This window comes from Mesocricetus auratus, unplaced genomic scaffold, assembly GCF_017639785.1.
Source record: "Mesocricetus auratus isolate SY011 unplaced genomic scaffold, BCM_Maur_2.0 Super-Scaffold_100008, whole genome shotgun sequence".
NCBI classification, from domain to species: Eukaryota; Metazoa; Chordata; class Mammalia; order Rodentia; family Cricetidae; genus Mesocricetus; species Mesocricetus auratus.
In genome coordinates, this window is record NW_024429192.1 from 18,909,628 (window position 1) to 18,932,347 (window position 22,720).

Genomic DNA, 22,720 nt, shown 5'->3' on the forward strand with positions numbered 1-22,720 from the left:
AAAGCACGAGAGCAGCTCTGTGATCTGTCTCTGAATTTTTCATTTTCGTTCTTTACTGGCTAACAGGACAAAACTCTGTATCAAAGAGAATATTTTAATGCTCCCCCTTTTTTGTTTGTATTTTTTTGGTTTTTCGAGACAGGGTTTCTCTGTATTGCTTTGGAGCCTGTCCTGGCACTCACCCTGTAGACCAGGCTGGCCTCAAACTCACAGAGACCCACCTTCCTCTGCCTCGAGAGTGCTGGGATTAATGGCTTTGCCACCATGCCTACCTTTTACTGCCCTAGTTTAAGACAAAAACTATACTATATAAAAATTCCCACTTGGAAAGACTATTTTCCCTTGAAAAGCCAGTGCACCTCCACACGCATGTCTTAATTTCTTTTTAAGTTGTTCCCTTGCTCTTAACCTTCATGCTTAAGCCTATATTAAGATATCTTTCTTATGTGAGCAACTTTTACAATTCTCTTCAGTGTCAAAGCCACGAATCCAGATTTGGCCTGAGTTGAAGTCCCTAAATGCTTGGGGAAACTCCTCAGGCTGCCGAGGATGACGATGTTCAGCTAAGGCTTTGTTCCTTCACTGCTAACATTTGGGGCCTTGTGCTTCGATCTACCTTAAAACATTGTTGGGAAGTTTGTCTGACTGGCTTATCCACCCTCATGAGCATGGCGGATGTCACTCTGGGTTCCTTTGTTTCTATTTTTTTGGGGGGGATCAAAACACTGTTTACCGTTTAATTAATGTCGTTGTCTTTGAAGATAAAAATACCCTAAACTCATCCATGCCTCATTCCTGAATCAGATAAACTCTGAGAGACATCATTATAACTTCCAAGGTACCTTCTCACCTGTGAGAGAACTGCCCAAGAAACTGGGACCGCCACACTCCAAAGCAGTTCATTATGGACCAAAATGCATTAGGAATGCTTACTTGAATTCTCTTAAGCAATTTTTTCATTCCCTTCCTTTCTTCCTTCTTTCCTTCTTTCTTTCCTTCCTTGCTTGATTTTGTTTTATTGTTGTTGTTTTGATTTTTGTTTCTCTTTTTGGTTTTTTGACTCAGGACTTCTCAGTGTAGCTCTAACTATTCTAGAATTGGCTCTGCAGATCTGGCTAGTCTCAGCTCAGGCATCTGCCTGTCTCTGCTTTCTTACTTAGTGTTGGGATTAAAGGTGTGTGCCACCATTCCTGAGGTAGACTAAAATGTTCTAAGCACACTCAGCCTCTTTCCTGTCTGTCTGTCTGTTTCCTCTGCTTTCTTGAAAGCCAATAACTGGGCAAAAGAACTCTTCAGGCCTTTCCTCTTCTGGGCTATACAGTCCAGAGGATTCCAGCAACTTTCTCTTCTGCCTTTCTCCTTGTGAGACTGAACTGTGATGCTTGAGAAAAAGGCCTCCTATAGCTTTTAAGGCAAAATAAATAAACTCCGTGTATTCTCATTTTATGAAAGGTTGAAAATAAATCAGCTGTTGTATTACCTGTATCTTTCAACTTTATACTGGGCAATATTAAGTCTGATCCAGGGGCCTTTGCGAATGCCTAGAGAGAAAAATAGCAAAATTCTGGATAAATGACTGCATGGGAAAGTTTCCAGTTTTCTCATAGAAGAAACTATAGTAGTGGATGCTTAGAATTCTGGCACCTGAAATGATTGGTTTTAGGTCACCCTGAAAGATACAGTAAGACGGTCATTTAAAAAATCAAAAATGTGGTCTGGGAATGTAGCTCAGTGTAAGATCAGATGCTGGCTTTTGACCCTCTGATTAAAAACAACAACAAGAAGCAGTCAATCAATCAACAAATAAATAATAATAAAATCAAAACAATTTGATAATAAAGGGAATCTGCTCATTTAAGAATATCTCAGTCATTCCTCTCTCCTTTATCTTTAAGAGAATTCTGCCAGGGAGCTCTAAGTTTTTCCTGTCTCTACTGGCTGTTGAGAAGCCAAAGTTGCCGGGTTGATTCTTCTGGTCCCCAGTGATGTGATCTGGGGTGGACTGGCAGGGAGGAAGCAGTAAGAAAACCGCCCCGTGCTTAGACTTCGGACTTGGGAATAAGATTCGGATAACTGTGCTGCCCGAAACAAGACCAGAAAGCTTTTACGGTGTAACAGTGTGGGTCAGGACCATCTTTGTGCTATTCCAGAAACGGAGGTAAGATTCTCTTAAGTCTCTTGAAACGGCTTTTTGACTTCTGAGTTATTTTTGCTAGGCATTCTGGGACTGGAGCATGTGGTTCACGGCCTTATAAACAAGTGAAATGCGTGACTACATGCATTGTTAAGTATGGTGAGGAAATTCAGGGCACACAAACTTGGAAGGTAATTTGGATAATTCTTGTTGGTTAACTGACTTCAAGTTTGTTCTCAGCTAAGTAGATGTATTCAGAAAGATACGCTTGCATTTTTCCTAGGAATTAAAAAATACATATATATTCAAATTTTCTGTTATCCTAACACACCTCCTCTAACAAGGCCATACCTCCTAATCCATCCTAAATAGTCTACTGCCTGGGAACCGGACATTCAAATAGATTAGCCTATGAGGACCATTCTCGTTCAAACCGGCACAGTTCTGCTTAGCTTGGGTAGCAGTAGCAAAGTGCCTCGACCCAGCCTACGCAAACAAACAAACAAACAAACAAACAAACAAACAAAAAAACAGATTCCAGGGATTCAGATGAAGACAAACACCAGACCACTAATGGAGTGGGAATTAGCGACAAAAGCCCCATGATGTCCCTCTTGTGGTTCCGGGCCCCTCTGGTTCTCTAGGCCTGTCATGGTTATTTCTGTTTGTCTTTCCACATAGTATGATATAGATGGGTACTACCCAACATGTTCGACTCCATGGGCATTTTAGTTTTCACTCACTTGTAACTTAAAAAGCAAAAATAAAACAAAACAAAACAAAAAAAACAACACACACACAGCCAGGAGACTTGGAGTGTCAGTTCCCTTGAGACAGACTCTTAAAATTTCAGATGAATAAAGCTCCTTGTTGACCAATCTATAGCAACAATGAAAAAGAGCAGACAGAGATCCCTGGAGGGAATTCTCAGAGAAAGAATCCGTGTTAATGGAACAGATAGCCCACTTTTTTTTTATACCTCACACATATTTGCATCTTAATTTTTTCTCACATGAAAGCAGGGCATCTTCGTGTTTCCATTTTACCAAATATTGAGGAGTCCATTTCCCAGTGAGATTTTAGTAGCCTCAGTAAAAATTAAGACTATCATATTTAGTCATCATAAAATTATTGAAGTTGACTACATCTGTATGCTACCTGATCCTTATGTAATTTCCTCCCATTTCCAAATAGATTGATGTTTCCGTTTGATGCAATTAGAGCTGAAGAAAATCCACAGAGGAAATGTGTTTTCTTATTTCATTATAATCATGTTTGTGTCATAACAGACTGGCTAAATGAAAGCGACATACTCAAATCACTGCAGGATCAGATGAGCAAATAGAATAGTTTTGGTGTGTTCACAGAATAACTGATTCAACCGTGGGACCTTGAGACAGGCAGGCTGCATTACCCAGGAATTTCACATAGCAAAATCCTCTGATCTGGGGCTAGAACCACACAGGGATGAAGGCAGAGAGCATTTATTCCAATATATATCTATATAAGACATATAAATATATTTATATTATATATATTATATCCTATGTAGAACTGCTATTACATTGAACTTTGTTAGGTATATTTTTTTTGTTCTTTGGTGGTATATAAATGCATAAAATAAATTCAATACTTTAGAATTTAGTGTGAAGTTTCACAGATTCTGTTTTGAAGGCTAAGTATAACTAGACATAAGTTTATTAAGTTGTGCAGATTTGGGGTCTAGACAATTTTGGCATGTGATGTTCTTATTTCTTTACAGTTTATTTTTATAATTAAGTTTATTTTTAAAATGATATGTATAAGTAAAGAAAATGGCTTATAGGAATAAAATCACACTAAAATTTTACAGATTCCTGTTTTCTTAAGAGAATCCCTCAGAATGAGTTCACCAAAACAACATGGTTTGATATCAAGAGCAAGGGCATACATCTATCTGTTGCTTCTGTGTGTTTGCAGGCAGGAGAAAACTCTCCCTCCGTTAGTTACATCCATCAATAGAGTCTTTATTCACAACATTAACTAGACAATCAAACACCAGTCATCTGGGGAAAACCACCATCAAAAGGAAGGACTGCATTGGGGGTGAAGTAGAGTGCGTGCCTATCATTGTCTAAGGCCTTGGGAATTCAATCCTCAGCAATGAGAAAAGGAGGAGGAAAGACCAGGAGGAGGAGAATGAGTAAAAGGGATGGAAGAAGGGAGGACAGGGGAGGGAAAAGGAGGAAGGAGGACAGGGCGGAGAGAGGAGGGGAGGCAGGCCAAAGGAGGCAAAGCAAGGCAAAACAAGACAAAGGCCAATAGAAAATAAGAGTGACTGGAACAAACAATCTCAGAGTAACAGAGGCAATCACCCGAGTAGAATTGTAATTTCAAATTCAGAAAGGTGTGGCTCACACAACCAAAAAGCAAAAAAAAAAAAAAAAATACTCAAGAAACCACTATGAGAAAAGAGAAACTATATAACCAGAGTTCTTAGATATTTAACTGGGACATTTCTAAAAATGTGTCGAACTACTTTGGGCATGTCAAGAAACCCCATGTTTAAACAGAGCCCAAGACCCAAAAACTGAAGAAAATTATATGTCTATGAAAGAAAAAGAAGGGAAATTCAGATTTATATCAGAGGATCCAAAAGCTTCCGTTCTAAAGAACAAATGCATCCGTTCTAAAGAAATACACAGTGTTAATTGGATACAAGTTGGAAAAGCCACATCTTGTCACCAAGAAAATCAGAACTTTTTCCAAACTAAAGACAAATAACTAGCCTGTAGTGATTGCTTGTAATAAAGGCATGCCCAAACACATGATGGGCTATCCACTCATTTTTGTTCTTTAAAAACATAGCGTTGATCCTTTACAAGTATTGTTTTCCCCAGTCATATGAAGACAGAGACTCACACATGATAGGCTACAGACATAGATTAAAATGAGATAAAAAATGAAGCCATTGGAGCTAAGAAATAATATACACATTTCACACTCTAATGGAAAGAATCCTATCAGGTTAGTCTTTGTGGCATGTGAGAAGAAAACCAGTCATAACCATAAAATGATTTCCTACTACAATATTTCCAAAACCAAATGGGTTAACTTCAGCATATGATGTCCTATGAGGCAAGATTAACATGATGCTGAAACAGAAAAGAGAGATTGTACTGGCAATAAAGAAAATGAAAATGGGAAATTCATGGAAGGACAAAGATCTGTGTATGGAAACCATGGGTCCAGTATGAAGAAAATCATGATGTAGACGGATTCTGAGAAATAAATCCTTTGCAATGAAAGAATTCCACTGGGCCTTCATTTAGAAATATTGACAATCAGCAAAACAGGAGGACATCATTGTTCACAGTTCTATAATTGTAATATTAAAAGTTTTGCTTACTTCTATATTTTCATATAAAGTCTAGAACATAAATTTGTAATTAACTGTACGAGTATAAATTTTAAATAATATAAATTTTACATAAGTAAATAATGGTACAACTAACAGATCAAAAGAGGTATGAAGGAGAAGGGAGACGAAAGGAGTGTTAATTTTCTTATCTTCATAAGATAAATAGAGATAATGTCGGTAGTGATAACAACAGCAAAAACCAACATTTAATAGTAATGCAATCAAAATTTGGGGGAATAAAGCAAAAAAGAATTCTCAGTCAATTTATAAGCTTCTCTCTAAAAAAAAAACAAAAGAGCCATTTCAGTTTATAAATTGGGAATTTATAATCGTGAATTATTTGAAGCTGTAAATGTGAAGTAGAAGCATGGATGTACTCTCACCCACCTGTAATGCTGATAGCCCTTAAGATCATTCAGCAAGAGACTTTTTCATTGCACTTTGTGTTTTATTTCTTGTGTGATGTTTGTGAAAAGTAAATCAAAGACTTCATACTTCTGGCTTCCTCGGTGGGGGGTGGGGATGAAGGTGTGGAAGGGAGAAGCTCCCAGCTTCAATGTTCTATTCTAACTTGGGAGCAGCTGGCTGGGCTGCCAAGCAGCTTTCCCTTGCAGGACGCTACTGTCCTTCTGTCCTTCTGTCCTTGTCTCCTCATCCCTCAGTCCTGGCACTCTCGCCCTGTTTTATTTGTTCACGTTGCCTGTCTGGTTTCGGTGAGATCGGAGCTGGTGACTTGCCCCAGAGAGCTAAAGAGTGACCAGGCAGAAGTTCTCCTTGCGCTTCAAGGCTGGTACCCCTGGGGCTATGGGAGCAAGAGTGGGAAGGATGTGGTTTGAGATTATAATCTTCTATTTTTACCTGTCAGTGCAGTGTAAACTGACACTGTATGTCACTGTCTGTCTGTGTCTAAGTGTTTCCAGCCCCAGTCACACACTAATATGGAAGGAATAAAGATACCGTATACCAGGTGAAGGGTCAAAATCAAGAAGAAAGCTGGCTTCAAAGAGACAAGTCAGTGCCAGAAGCTCTGTGGCTATTGCAAAAATTATAATACACGGAAAATGTTGACTGTTTTGTCTAAAGAAAAGGTCTTATTTTGTAGCCCAGGCTGGCCTCCCACTCAATATATAGCTCAGGTTGGCTTCATAACTCACTATTCTCCTGCCACAGGCTGCCAAGTAGTGAGATTCTAGTTGTGGGTTACCATACTCAGTCATAGGTTACTGGATTCCAATTGATCCCAATTGGATCTGATTACTGGGTCCTAGTGGTCTGTCAGACTCTCCAGTCCTGCCCCTAAACTCTTCACAAGCCATTCTTCAGATCTTGCTTTCTCTTTCTTGGTATCCTAAAGCCAGTGTTCTCACTACAGGGAGCCTCTCTTACCCGTGTTCCATTGAGATGTGCCCACGCAAGAGGGCATATGTGGAGTCATTGAGATTTGGGGACTTGTCTTTGCTAATCACCTAACCTAGTGATTTTCAAATGCAGTATATACAAAGGCCCATTCCACTCGACTCTCTCACAGGTAATTTACCCACGCGAAACAGCAAGTCGGACGAGTAGGTGACGGTGGCAGGAGGATGACGTGTTTGTGAAGTGGAATGGATGTAGGCTGTCTGGAAAGTGATGACTTCAGGTTACCTGAAGCACAACTTCTGGTAAACCAGAGGGCAGACAGGTCAGCCTGCTGTGAGGTCACCCTGTTGAGTCAAAGCTTGCATGGGTCAGAATGCACCAGGAAGTACGGTAGAGGAGACACTAATGAGGCTACAGACAAAGACAACAGATGAGTGGGGAGATTGAAAGGGAGCAGCAAGTTGGGGCACAGTCCACCTCTGGCACCCCTGTAGTTCCTAACAGACACAACAAGCTCACCACCATCAAGGAATGTGATACGTCTGCTACACTCTCACTATTTTCTGGCAGGAAAACTAAGAGAAAGCAGATACATTCCCCAAGAGGTAAGAGTGGCAGTTTCTGTCCTGAAGGCTGATAGTGACCATTAGATCACACTCAACTTACCTCTTTCCACAGAGGAAAAAAAATGGTACTGGGGGCGGGGGCTTCTATGGTGACTTTGATCATATTGCCCAATGGGTTGCAGTTCCGTTTTCCAAAAGGTCATTTCTCAAGCTCTTTGAAGCCAGTCCAGCAATCCCAGTGTTTCCCTGGTACGCTGTTCACCAAGGGACCAGTCTTGGCTCCGAGTGTTGCAGGGTTCACTGCAAGACCAAGGCTTTAGTTCCAGAGGAACAGATGTGCCCCAGGAAACCAGGGCTCTGCTTCCAGGGGTAACACTGTAGGAAGCAGCCTTTGGCCTTTTGCTCCAGAGACCGGTGAGTTCCCAAGGAGAAGGGGTTTGTACTCCAGTCTCCCCACAGCACCAGGACTTTGACCAGTTGTCCCAGTGATAGCTCTGGATCACCATTTTAACCTCAGGGGATGGAGAGTTCACCTGGAAGCAGTCCTTTGGATCCAGGGATGACAGAGTACCCCCTGGAACCCCTGCTTTCTCACTCAAGTGACATGCAGTTCTCCCAGAACCTAGAGGTTTCAGAGTTCATGGCAGAACCTAGGCTCCTCGTCCCTGACTTCAGAGTTCTGTTCAGGGCAGGGAAGTGGGCCCTGTAGCTCTAAAATTCCCCAGATGGCTGGGCCTGACCTCAGTGGTTACAGAGTTCACTCAGGAAATGGTGTTTTGAACTCCTAAGTGGCAGAATTCCTGCTGCACCAGATTCCAGCGGTTACAGAGTGATGAAGAGACAGCATTTTCACTACACTGGTCCCAGAGTTCACTCTTCAACCAGTGTTGTGACCTCAGAGTTCCCTGAGCAACAAGAGCTTTGGTTCTAATGTTCCCTGGCGTCAAAAGATCAGGCTATGTACTACTATAAGTTACTCCATATTTTATTTTTAAAAAATGGTTTTCCAGGTTGTGCATTTCTCTAGGAGCTGCCGTCTTGTAAAGAGCTTCTGACTCATTTTGAGAGAAAAGGATGACTGTAGCCCCTCAATTGTTGTGGGATATTTGTACACTGCGTGAAGCTATATTGAGGGAGTGGTGTAATCAAGGGCTGAATGGCCAATAGCTAGGCAGGAGAGGATAGGCGGGACTTCTGGCAGAGGCAGAGGAAGTCAGAGGGGTGCTTGGGAAGATGCCAACAGGACACAGAACAAGTGGGACATACAGAAAGAAGAAAGGTAGTTAAGCCACATGATAGAACGCAGATCAACAGAAACAGATTAATTAAGTTATAAGAGCTAGCTTTAAAGAAAAGCCTAAGCTAAGGCCAAGCTTTCATGAACAATAAGTCTTGGTGTCATTGAGTGGGGGCTGGTGATCCGAAGATAGTTGGACAAGAAAGCTTGCCACACTCAATGGCCCCGGAAGCTCCACTATCTATCACATACCACCCAGCAACACAGGCTTATAAATATAAGTGACTTATTCCTGGAATTAGAAACAGAGACACCTTATAAATTTTCTGGGGGTGAATTGAAACTATTGGAGCACCTGGGTGTATTAAAATCATATCAGTGAAACCAGGCCCAAGCGCTTATCGTACTTATCAGACGAAGGGTAGGGTGTAACTTCAGCACCTGGATCCCATAAAGTGACAGATACCCCACCCTATGATGGCATGGTCCCAAACCATGCCTATCATCTGATCCCTGGCATGCGAGGAAAGGGCTAAGAGCATCAGGGCCCTCTCTCCTTCCTATCCCAGGAGCATTGCTTTAGCTCAGTCTCCCATTGTTTACCTGGCCTACTTGACTGCCTGCCCATTCACCTGCTGGCCATCTGGACCTTGACCTAAACACATTATTTCCTGCCCTTGAACCCCAGTTTGGTCTTTCCCCTCTCTGCTGTTGATCTGTTATCAATACCAACTCTTTTTTCAAGCCGTTTCTGAAACCTCTTGAATTCTGCTGCAGCCTCCTTAAATTGTATTCATATCACAAATAGCATGTATGTACATGGATATCATTACTGTGTGCTGTGTGATATGGGAGTTAATATTAGTAATTATAGTTGTAGTAAAAAGATCTGTACTTGCCACAACTAGATTACCAAGGTATGTGGCATTATATACCACAAACTGTTGTTATTGAAACTGTTGGACCTTGCGAATTTATTATTATTTTAAATATTTTGAAACCATGCATAAACACAAACCTATTCATCTGAAACAGTGTTCACCATAGGAACAAATGTTCGGCACTAGTAGTTCCAAAGTTTTGTTGCAAGGCTGGGTGCTTGGCTACAGCACTTCCAGAGTCTGCTATGGAACAGGACCCATAATATCACAGGCCATCAAGCCTTTGATGGCAAGGTTCCCTGAGTTCACTCCGGTATTAGGGTTTTGATCTCAGATCTCCCCGAGTTCTATAAATTGAGACCCAGCCTTTGGATCTTTGGTTCCAGGGGTGCCAGAGTTTACCCCAGAATAGTGAGGTCCCAGATCAAGATAAGCTACAAACAACTAGACGTGGATCAAACTGAAAGTCCAACCTGCCAAAATTGATAGGAGGAATAGTGGGGGTACACGTTAGGAAACAGCCTCAGGAAAGAGTTCAAGACAGAATTCCAGTAGAACAGGAACTAGACCCCTCTGAGAACCAACAAAGGAGAAGACGTGAAGTTAAAAGATCTGCACAGCACGGGAAACTATCAGCAGAGCATACAGGCAGCGCACAGGATGGGAGAAAACATTTGCTATCTATATTTCAGACAAGGGGCTCCTATCCAAAATCGAAAGAGGACTGCAAAAGTTAAAAACAAAGCTGGGGCTGGAGAGATGGCTCAGCAACTCAGAGTGCATGCCGTTCTGGTGGAGGACCAAATCTAATTCTCAGAACCACGCTGAGCAGCTCACAACTGCCTATAATCCATCTCCAGAGGGGTCCAACACCCTGACCTCACAGGCACCAGCACTTAGACATACATACCCATACACAGATACACAGACACAGACACACACACACACACACACACCATTTAGTACAAAATAAATATGTCTTCAAAACTGTCAATTAACAAATAGGCAAATAAAATGGACAGACAGTTCTCAAAAGAGGAAATATAAATGGCCAGAAAGTATTTTAAAGAACTCAGCATCTGTAGTCACTGGGGAAATGCAAACAGAAACTACTTTGAGATACCACCTCGTCTTAGTCAAAACAGCTGGCATCCAGACATCTGACTGTATATAGATATATATGTGTATGTGTGTGTGTAAGTGTTCTTAATTACATTAATACAATCTGCTGAGTTGTATAATGAATTTGAAAGAAAGCAAGAAGAGATTATGCTGGAAAGTTTAGAGGAGGAAAGGGAAGGGAGAGATGATGTAATTATATTATAACCTCAAGACATAATAGAAGTCATTAAAAATAAAAGAAATCTAATAAAGCTGGTGGTGGAAATATGCAGAAAAATAAACATTTATTTACTGCTAGTAGGACTTCAGACTAGTAAAGCCATTGGGAAAACAATATGGAGGTTCCTCGAAAAATAGAGCTGGGCGGTGGTGGTGCACACTTTTAATCCCAACACTTGGGAGGTAGAGGTAGGTGAATCTCTATAAGTTCAAAGCCAGCCTGGTTTACAGAGCTAATTCCAGCATAGCCAGAGTTGCTCAGAGAAATCCTGTCTTGAAAAACCGAAAGAGAGAGAGGGAGGGACAGAGTGAGGGACTAAGGGGGAGGAGGGAAAGAAGGAGGAAGTAAGACAGAGAGAATTAAAAGTAAATCTACAATATGATCCACTAGACCACTCCTGGGCATATGTGCAAAAGACTGCATACCCTGCCACAGAGATATTTCCACATCCATATTTATTGCTGCTCTCTATTCTCAATAGAAAGGGAATGGAATGAGCCTATATGACATAAACAAAAGAACACATAATGCAAATGTGTACACAGCAGAACTTTATTCAGACTTAAAAAAGAAAAAAAGGTGAAATCATAAGATCTATTGAAAATACATGGATTTAGAAAGTATACTATTAAATTAGGTGAGCCAAACTCAGAAACACAAAAGCACTGTGCTCTTTCTCGTATGTGGATAATAACCTGCAATGTATGTGTGTGCACACGTATGCATACATATATTCACATGGGAGAAGAAAGAGGAAGCAAAAGGAGGGGGAACTGAGGTTAGCAAAGACTAGAGGAAATGAAAAAAAAAAGCGAATCTACCAAAGCACACCTTGAAAATACCATCACAGTGCCTGATGGTGGAGGCTCGCGCCCTTAGTCCCAGTACTAGGGAGGCAGACACAGGCGAATGAATCTCTGTGAGTTCGAAACCAGCCTGGTCTACAAAGTGAGTTCCAGGACAGCCAAGGCTACACAGAGAAACTCTGCCTCAAAAAAAAAAAATAGAATAATCATTGCAATACCTAATACTTTGTATACTATTTTTTAATTGTTATAAAAAGATACTCCATACTATTTACGGGGTTCTAAATAGGACCTCCTAGAATATGGTGCCTCCTGTTGATCTAAAGGAAAGGGTCTCAGAGGTAACACTGAACCTTCCCAGCCACAAAACCTGGACTCCCTGCTCTTCCAACCCTGAGGTAGATGAAGACATTCATCATCCTAGAGATGGGATTCTAACTTCCTGTGGTCCTCTTATGAAAGGCTGCTTGCTATAAGAAGTCTGTGGCCTGTCTTATCTGGTAGTAGGTCACAAGACCCTCTTCTTCATCTGGGAGAAATGAACACAGTGCAGAGGCCAATTAGAACCTGGTTAGAGGGGGGCTCACCTCTGTCTGTAACAATTAGATCACACTTTTTGTCAGTCACATGACTTCTATATATTGACAAATTTAAGCATCACTGAATGGAAGCAAAAAATGCCCAGGTTTCCTTGCCTCATTGTGACTTCATTTCTGTAGGCTCCTGTCTCCCATGTAAACTTTGACCAAATATAAATTTGTTAGGCTTCTCTCCTACTGCTGTTTTGGTAAAATTTTATTTCAAACCTGGGTGAGCATCCTACAAAGGCCAAGCAACCCCTTCCTTCCATGAAACACACCTCGCTTAAAACCCAGTACAAGAAGCCACGGGAACAATTCTTTTTGAATCTGAAGATAGGACATTCATTTTGTCTCAGGATTTGATTTTCTAATATTTAATTTGGTAACTGTCTAATGTTAACCTGACACTAAATTATCTTTGCTTTCCAGAGGTTCTCTTCCGTGCCGTGCTCTTCTCTTGGCTCCCTGGATGAATCTGACCATGGAGGAAGCCCTGCTTGGACTTCACTTTGCATATTCCCGAGGAGACCATTTGCTCCTGCAACTTACTAATTGAAAGTCTAATGAGAATACATTGATCTCACTGTTTGATTTTCCCATTCTCTCTGCAATCCAATGGGGTTTCCACTCTTGATGTCATTAACTCTCACTTAAATTGTAATCTTCATTCAGTAGGCTTCTGTTGTCCATAAACTTATTTATTTTGTACTTTTTTTTAAAGAAAATTTAAGTAGAGTGAATGATGGGGGAAAGTGGTTGTCACTTAAGTTGGATATCTTAGAATTTGAAATATTTCAAAAACATGTAGGGTAGATAACCCTTATTCTATTTCATTTATATAGTTGTAGTAAATAATACATAATAATCTACTGTCATGATTTACCATGCTACAGAGCACAGGATCCAGTCTCCACAAAAGGCCATCTCCTCCATCTTCAAACTAGGACTTTAGAAGTAGTGGGAACACACAGGTAGCTATAGTGCTGCTAACCAATGCCTTAAGAAAGGGAATCCAGCATGGGACTGATCAAGACCCCCTGAATCTGGGTGTCAGTGAGGAGGCCTAGGTAATCTATTGAGCCTTGGGCAGCAGATCAGTACCCATCCCAAGTATACACACGGACTTTGGACTCCCATAGAACAATGTGAGGTGCACTCTCACCCTGAACTCTTGGGGAAGGGTCTAGGCCCTGCCCTATATGAAATGACAGACTATGGACACCCCCATGGAGGGCCTCACCCTCCCTGGGGGAATGAGGGGATAACGGGGGGGAGTTGGGGGGAGGGCACGGGAGGAGGGGAGGGAAAGGGAGAGGGACCTGGAACTGACTTGTAAAGCAACCTTGTTTCTTATCTAAATTTAAACTGGAAAATAAATTTAAAAAAAAAAAAAGCTCGTCTTAAAAGCCACAGACCACATGACAGGTTAGCTAGCGAATGGCTTGTCGGCACCTACGGGTACATATGAACTGATCCCTGAAGAGTTATAAGGTAGCCTCTGTACACAAGCAAATGCAGGAGCAGGAGACATCCACGTGTAAACTGTGGATACTCTCTGGGGGAGGAGTGGAGACTCAGAAAGCTTCCAGAAAACAGTAGAATATCACAGTCAGAGGAGGACACAAAGGAAATTGGAGCCAGAGAATTGCAGTTAAAATGAAACCTTCCTGAATTCAGCATTTAACCTCTGAGGATATCACAGAGGAATGAGAAACACTGTGGTACTGTCTCAAACAGATCAAGGTTAAGAAGGTGATAGCAGATTAAGGCACAGGCTGAGCACAGAATTGATGAGACGGGGTTGGGAGAGAAAAGTGTGCGGGTGAAAGGAAAGCAGGAAACTGAAGATGACTTGGAAGCTGGGAACCCATGAACCGAGTAAATGACAGATCTATACTTGGGACAAAGGGACTCAGAGAGGAGTGATTTTTAGTTTAGCATGTTGAATTAAAAACCCCAGAGGCTAGCTGAAGTTGGGAAGGACAGACTAGCTGAAGTTGGGAAGGAATAAACATGGTCACACAAAGCTAAAACTCATTACCATTACCCAGTGCACTCCATTCGCGGTCATCTAAAGAGATAGTAAAGAGAATGGCCAGCCGTGCCAAACCAGGTAAATCGGAGGGCTTTCTGTTTGCCTTTGTGATCGAAGTCACAAACGAGAGGCTATAGGAGTCACTTTTGGTTTTGGCAGTTAGCTTAGTCATCTGACAAAGCTAAGAATTCAACTGAGTAACAACTCCAAAGTCCAAGAGGGCTCTAAAGTATACATTTGGATTTTCAGACCTGGCCACATTGCTCAAATCTCCCACATCTTCTGGGAAACTCTTACTCCTTTATGGGTAAGGCTGTTATCTTACTAGTCCTCAGCCCTGAAAGGAAACTTAATACTTTAAAAAAGAAATTACAGTGGGTAAAGAGAAGTCAGCCTAACTTGAGGACAGCTCATCACCCATTCTGTCAGATGTCAGGCATAAGGGAGCCAAGGATATGACATAACATGTGTTCTGGGGCCGGCTGAACACTAAGCAAGGACAATCTTGCAATTACAGTTCCACTGTAGTGGTCCTTAGCCATAACAGTGGCTACCATAGCAACGTGCTTTGTGGATTCACCAAATATTATTCTCAATTTACAAATAATTTTACGGAGTCAAACAGGTTAAGTCGCTTCTAGAAGATCATAATGTGTCGGCAGGAGATCAAAGCCCGAAGCAACAGGCTTAAGACACAGATACCTGTGTCTGTGTCCTAACGTTGGGGACTGTATTTCCCTGAGACTGGACTTCACTTAGCTAATGAATTCACGGCTAAGTGACGGTGAGTTGCAACAATTACTGTTCTTTAAAAGAAAAATAGTGACTATTCATTCAGGATTAAGTAGGACTTGCTTTCTTTTCAGTGGGAACATGAAACCATTTCTCCTGTGCTTTCACTTCATAAATAAGCTCAGACTGTAGCATGGTTAAACATGAAGCAAATGTATTTACTCCTGTTTCATCTGGTGCTTCTTGAAATGATCGTGGGTACTGCTGTTTCCACTTGTGAAAGGTGAATCCAGCATTAACGCACAGATTCACTTCTTGAATGACAACCAGGAATAAGTTGAGGTACATACGATTTCTGGCTCTGGCTTCCCAGAAATCTTGAAACAGGATACAGAAGAGTTAATCTGAAGCCCAGACAGTTCCCTGCTGGTCTGGTAATGAGAGAGAGCACTGCAGCTGAATGTCAATAGCTCCTTGTGAACTTGGGTAACCCAGCTGAGCCCTGAGCTTGCCAGAGCCGGAGGAGGTAATCAGCTTGACCCTTGTGACCTTCCCGAGGCGATGCTCTGTCCTGCCTGGAGAAGCCTCTTTGCCTATGAGTCCCACACACTGCTCAGTCGAAACCCTTTAAGGAGAACTGGACCTGAGTCAGCCTCAAGACACTACCTAATATAAATTAGTCAATGCTGGATATAGATTGCACAATACAGTAGGTGCTTACAAAAATGGCTGGAAACACATCCTGGAAACCTTAGAAAGATTTCCAGCAACTGCTATGACATCTGCCCTCACAGATTTGTTAAAGTGAAGGTTACGTAAGAGCTCTGTCGGCCCTCCACATTTCCTTGTAGAGTTACATTCTACCACGTGTGTTTGCCTCTCGGATTTCGGTAAATCGATTCTCTTTTGTTGTACTGTATGTATCACCATTTGCATTACAAACCAAGGATGCCATATATATATATGATGTGCAGGTATGCATATTATACATTAAGAGGCTATTTCATGACGTTTTTAGTGTATTGCTAAACGACCGTTCCTTATTCAGTTCAAAACCAGAAACTTGAACAATCCCTTCGACTCCTGTCAGTCTCTGTGTGCTTAAATGTAGTGTTAGTAAAAGAATGCTATTATTCATAAACTGAGAAGGAGCACGGGAATTCTTAACTGCATGGCTTACATAACCATGTAGACTACACCACAGGACCCATAAAAGTAAGGAAGAGTGATTTGTATAATAAACATTAACCGTCGTAGACTGCAAAGCTATAAATAAACTCCTGCAACAAACAACAGAGTTCAGACCCTGAAGCCTCTTACATGTCACAAAAAGGATCAGCTGGCTCAAGCACGTGGGGAGGGGCATTACCGGGGTTATCTCAAGGACACATTATCCCATCAAGCTGCTAGAAGCTTTAGTTTTTACCCCAAAGCAAACTTACCACCACGTCCATTTACTAAGCACACACAGTCCTTCAGTGCAGAGTAATCCTTGATCACGACTAAATGAGGTTTTCCTCGAAAATGTTACATGTTATATTTGCTTATTAGAAGAAAGGAAAATCATAGTGTCAGTTATTGCTTCAGACAAACTGCATTCTTTTCCTAATGCCACAGGTGCCATTCTCACTTTGTGGGTTAAAGGGCAAAGGAGGCTGCCCTTTTGGGTGAGCTAAGGAAGCAAGCAAGACTGGAAAGTTTGTTCGATAACATACTGCAAAACATGGTGGTCTTTGTTCTTGGAACAAGCATTCATGGTTGGATAATATAGAAAAAGATAACACACCTTACTCCCAATTCTCTGTAAGTCTGACAGCATACCCACAGTTTGGTCTGAAGTAAGACAGTTATAGACCCAACAATGAGCTGAGGGCCGACAGATGATCAAGGTTGCTTGAGGGAAATAACGCCCATATTTGATCGTAACTGTCAAACATGGAAAAATGTACCTGACAACTCTAAGTTAGCTGGGTTTGGCTTCTTGTGGCTCAAGCCTCTTGTAACTAAAGGCTCAGACACATCTGAGGAAATATCTTCAGATTGATTCCCAAAGCAGGCTGGATTTTCAAAACACATGCCACGTGCACAGTGTACACCTTCTGAGATTCTGTGCCACCAAGTACACTAATAAAATGCATTTCCCTGGTTCATTTTAAAAAGCATATTACATCAAGATCATATCACAAGACAACTGGTTATTTTAGTACAGTCTAAATTTGTACATGGAGTCTGCCTCCTAGAAGGCATCGAGTGTTTGTTTTGCCCTTAAAACCCTCCTCCTTACAAAGATCTGTAGAATTCCACATATGCAAACATAAAGACAAGATCTGCTTCGTCTCACATAATTGAACAGGGACAGCAAAGAAAGACCCACTGATTGGTTTGGCCTCTTTTTCCTTTGCTTTTTTGGTCCTGCAATATCATCTTCACTATCCACACTTTCCCAAAGGGAGAAGATCGTTATCAAAAAATTTCCCATAAGTCACAAGCGCTTTGTGGAAGGGAAGAGTGTGCATGTTACACCATAGTGAGACCTAGGTATGTGATACTCTACAAAATAAACTCTTGCTACCTGTGACAGGAAATAAATGAGGAAGTCTCAGAAATTGCTATGGCAACGAGTCTAAGTTAAACACACACACACACACACATACACACACACAACATTTGCCTATTTCTATAGTCTTACAGTCAAATTTGAATTTTCACTGGTTAGCAGCCTGGGTATACCTTACCTGAGGTTTCAAAATGATTTCGGACTGGGTGTGGTGTCTCACACCTATAATTCCAGCACTCTGGAACAACATACTAAGTTTCAGACCAACCTGGACCAGAGAGTAAAACTTTGCTTAAAATTTTTTTTTAAAAAAAAGCAAAATAAAACCCATTTATTTCCTTTTCTTTTTTATCTTGGAAAGTGTAACCTAAAGTTCTCTTTAAATTTTGAGATCTGCCTCCAAAATGATGGGCTTAACCTTAACTAAATGTTTGTGAGTTGCAGAGGACTGAGTTGTACTGCTGACTGGTTATAAGTGAGGGCTGTCTCAACAGCCCAGCTTTAACATAAGGAATGACTACTGTGTGGAGGTTGGAAAGCCTGTCTTAACTTGTCTACACACTTGAGGATCTTGGAACAGCGAACACAGCAGTGTCAGAGGACCATGCATCACAAAGTAGGATTTTACAGAGCAGAGTTCTCATTGTGTAGACTGATGCAATTGTAGCTTTGAGTTTACCAGCGTGAGAGAGGGGTAGGCTCTGAACCTTAGCAGACTAGATTAATATGTGAATAGGCTAAGGGAAAGATAGATCTTTCCAACTGGATAATGCCTCCACTAGTAATTAATGGCTTTGTTAAACTATTTACATAAAGGCTGAAAAGTGATAAAGGTTCCCTACCTCGTAGTTGTACAAAGTAACTCTCCAGGGGTCTGGAGCTATCCATAAAGCTGGGAGCCTCCACTAGTATTTTTATTTTTCTATTTCGAGGGTTCATTATAAATTTTGAAGATTTTTGTCTGAGAAATAATCAGAATGATTTTCATTCCAAAAAGTAAATCTATCACTTATTGATTGCAATACAATTTCACCATGTAAACTTGGCAGCATGCCTCTGCCTCTGCCTTGAGCGCTGATACTAAATGTGCCACCACACCTGGCTGCATGGGACAAATCTGCACCAGTGGTGATTGTTTGTGCTTTAACAAATGAAGCTTGCCTGAAGATCAGAGTTCGGGGCCAGCCACCAGTCTAAAAGAGAAACTCCCAGTACTTGGGAGTCACACACCTTTAATCTCAGTACTAGGGAGGAAGAGACCAGAAGGGATATGGCTGGGCAGAGAGGGGACTATAAGAGGAGACAGGGGCTCAGGGCATTCAGTCTGAGGAGTCCTAGAGACAGGATCGCCCATTTGGTCTGAGAATTCGGCAGAGGTAAGAACTACTGGTTGGCTGCTCTGCTTCTCTGATCTTTCAGCATTTACTCCTATATCTGACTCAGCTTTTTATTATTAAGACCAATTAGAAATCACCCTGCATGTACCAGTAATTGATGAGCCAAAATCATTTAAATTCTTTGCTTTATAATTAATGTATACATACCTTAATTAAAGGCAAAACATTAAGGAGTGCTTTTCAAAAGCGCTGTGTTCAGACATGGTATCCCTTTGTGTACTTCACACGTACACGTGAAACCCAGACATCAAGGCTGTATTAGATTCTGACAGCATAACATTTGGGTATAAAAACGGATAGCACTGAAATAAAGTACAGACAGCAACAATTAGTTCTGGTTCAATTACTCCATGGCAAATTAGCTTCAGCCAATTATTATGAATAAATGTATAGAGTTTTTGCATTATTAATATATATGAGCTGCAAATTGTACATGTAACTTTCTACTGGAGTTCTCTGTGTGAGATCCATTCTGTTCATCTGATGTCTTCTTATGCCTATATCTTACGTCTAGTGCTACACCAATTCCTTATTTTTGTTTTTTGTTTTTTTCCTTTTTTTAAATTACAAACTATTTCAATGTAAAAGTTACCCCTTTTTTTTTTAAGTAAGTGTGCTTGGGGAAAATCCCACCACGATCAAGTGTTATGATCCCTGAAGCCTAGAAGAGCTAATACAAGGTACCAAGGAATGAATGGAGATTGTTTCGGGGTTTTCCTTTAGCTGTGGGATTGTTCCGGGGGTTCCTTTAGCTGTGGGATGGGCTGTTTCCACTCCAGGCCCAGCTCCATCTTGGAGGCTATATTCGGTTCTGAAATCTCATTGCTGTGGCTCCTGAGATCACACCCTGTCTCCTCACATGGTGGTGTTTCAGGCCTCTGCTGAGATAGGTGCTAATTTCCATGCCCTTTATTTCCTACAAGTAGAATTAAAGTGAGACTGTTAACGAGCATTTTTTCCCTTTTAAATTAACTTTCAGCCCTTTGAACATTCTTGAAAATGAAGATAATATATCTACATTGGCCAGGGAATGGTGCAGATTTAAAGGGCTAAAAAATATTTCTCGTGCTTTTCTTATCCTTTTTACTAATTGCTAGTGCCAGAGGAGATGCTCGTGACATTGAAATTAGTGTGTGTGTGTGTATGTGTGCACATGTGTAAGTGTGCATGTGTGTTGAGGGAAGGGTGGACACGGAGTGTCCTCCCCAATCATTCACCACTTTATTTCCTGAGACAGGCTCTGTCACTGAACTAAGCTCACCAACTTGGTTTGCAGGAACTGATTCTATCAAGCCTTCTTGGCCCATGCAATTATTCTTTAAGTACTGTAAGAATGGTTAACACTGATATATTGAATCATTTTAAAATAAAAACAAAGGAGTTTTGGAATAGCAGAGCTATGTTTGATGTCCAGCGAAGCAAGCTGGGGTTCTGGTTTACCTAGAATCTGACGAGTTACTACCTTATCCTTTCTTCTCAGCTCATTGCACAAAAGCTACAGGTTTGAGGGATAAAGAACGCTCAGGTTCAGGTTTATTTAGAAGGAAAATGCCTGCTACTAAATGACTCCCTATTTCAGTCTCCTTAGATTTCTAGACCATGAAAGGGTGGTCTTTTAAAATTCTGATTGTGCCGCCCTTGTAACTAATCACGTCCAGTGGCCTCCATTTTCCCAAAGGAAAATGGAGAAATTCCATAGCAAGCCTTGGGCCCTAATCAAAGATACACAAGATATCTACATTCTACCTGGGTCGTCGTGCGTTTTAGATGCTCTGTGTCTTGTGATTTTTCTCTCCCTGTACTTCGAAGTGGTCGAATTTCTTTTAGCATTAACCAACTCAAAACTGAAGCGTCCTGGAAAGTGTCTCTCCTGAGCCCTCCTTCTGCAGTCCTGTTGTCTCCAAGACTCTTTCAGGGTCTCAGAACCTTCTGGTAGGGTATGTGGAAGTTTTGTTTTCTGTTTCCATTAAAATACTCTGGCCGGGCGTTGGTAGCCCACGCCTTTAATCCCAGCACTCGGGATGCAGACGCTGGCGGATCTCTATGAGTTCGAGGCCAGCCTGGTCTACAGAGCTAGTTCCAGGATAGCCTCCAAAACAATACAGAGAAACCCTGTCTCGAAAAACAAAAAAACAAAAAACAAAAAATACTCTGAAGACTGGGGGGAGGGGGCAGTGTTTTTTGGTATTTTGTTTTTGTTTTTCTGATTGAAGTCTGATGTACTCGCCATGACAGTCCTGAGTACACAGTAGGTTCACAATTGTAGGAGAGAGAGAGAGAGAGAGAGAGAGAGAGAGAGAGAGAGAGAGAGAGAGAGAGAGAGAGAGAGAGAGAGAGAGAGAGAGAGAAAGAAAGAGAGAGAGAGAGAGAGAGACAAAGTGCCTACAGAGGCGGAAAGTTGGGGGCAAAGGAGAGAAATATCACTGCTGATCAGGTCGCTTTTCTCCACTAAGCCAGAACTTACAATCAATTTCATTTCTTCAGGCTCAGCATTGGGTGTTAATTGTGGAGAGGAACAAGCCTTTTTTTTTTTTAATTCCCTTCCTTCCTCCTTACCCAGACAAACAGCACAAGTTACTATTCAGGCCAATGACCTCTAAAGCCGAAAATAGTACTGATAAACTTTTTTCAATGTATTGAAAATATTTACATTTTAAAGAATTAACTTTCCTATTTTGTAACGGGCTCTTCAGGCTAAATAGTAATAACTCTGATACAACTCCTCATGATTTAAGAAGCCAAAACAATCATTTTCATGTTAAAAGTTGGCCTTTGAAATTTGAGCGTGCCCAATTACTCTCAAGTTTATTTGATTCCAATGCTGAAATGGAAATTCAAGCCAGAAATAACCAAGGCTTCTTACTGTAAAAAGTTCTGTTTAAAGGCCAGGTAAAAGTTAATTATTTTGCAGCTTTATGTGTGTTTTTAGGTCATGAGAGTAGTCTGTTTTTACTTCCTCTTTAGTGGGGAGGGGCGCGCCTTGGAGGTTCTTAACTATTTATGGGTTCCACTCCTCTGCAAGCTCAGCTCAACTTGGGGCCTGGGTGTTGTCGGGTCTTGGGTCTTAGCAGAGGTGGATTAGTCCTCAAGACACAGTTCTTTGCAGACAGGTTTCAATGTCTTGTCGTTCAATGGGTAGGCCTGATACCAGTTTCAGAAAAACGCAAAGGGCTGCTGTTGCATTTTGGAAAATGTGGAATGGAACTCTCTTACAGCAAGTGGTGGCCACTGGATCATGATGACTGAGGATGTTTTAAAGACAGGAAGGCGTCACCAGCTGTCACTGTGTAGTTCCCTTTGCTTTTCACACCTCCTCTCATTGCTTTGCAAATCTCCCAGATTATCAGAGAGCTCGACAAAATGTGCACAGGAATAAACAAATACACAAACAGCAGGACAGCTGGGAGCTGGGAGGATGGGCCTGGGTTGCTAACTCTGGTAGCAACCTCCTCCTTGCTTTGGCTGCTCAAGCTTTTGTCCTATGGCTCTTCACCCATTGCAACCTTTCCTCTCACAAACACAGAGCCTAGCAGGCAGGAAACCTGCCTATCAGCCTGATCAGGAAACCCCGTCCAGGGCTGTTCAGTCCAGGGCCTTTCAATCCAAGGCCAGTTGGTCCAGAACAGTGAGCCTGCAGCAAAACTTAAAGCCCATTCCTGCATCCCCAGTCGGCGCTAGCACTGGCTACACTGC

At 41.6% G+C, this 22,720-nt stretch overlaps 1 long non-coding RNA gene across 11 annotated transcripts in view; it reads right to left on the bottom strand.

Annotated features, from left to right (window-relative positions):
* LOC121141918 overlaps positions 1 to 22,720 on the bottom strand; it is a 76,609-nt gene that overhangs the window by 52,724 nt on the left and 1,165 nt on the right. For 5 of the 11 annotated variants that reach the window (XR_005878874.1, XR_005878878.1, XR_005878869.1 and 2 more), the window contains exons 2-3: positions 19,175 to 19,329; positions 17,809 to 17,898 (exon numbers count right to left, since the gene is read on the bottom strand). This is a non-coding gene — a long non-coding RNA (uncharacterized LOC121141918). Of the gene's footprint in view, positions 1 to 1,480; positions 1,542 to 7,559; positions 7,760 to 17,808; positions 17,899 to 19,174; positions 19,330 to 19,711; positions 19,944 to 22,720 lie in introns of all 11 variants that reach the window. The other 6 variants (XR_005878877.1, XR_005878872.1, XR_005878876.1 and 3 more) reach the window with 4 other exon arrangements.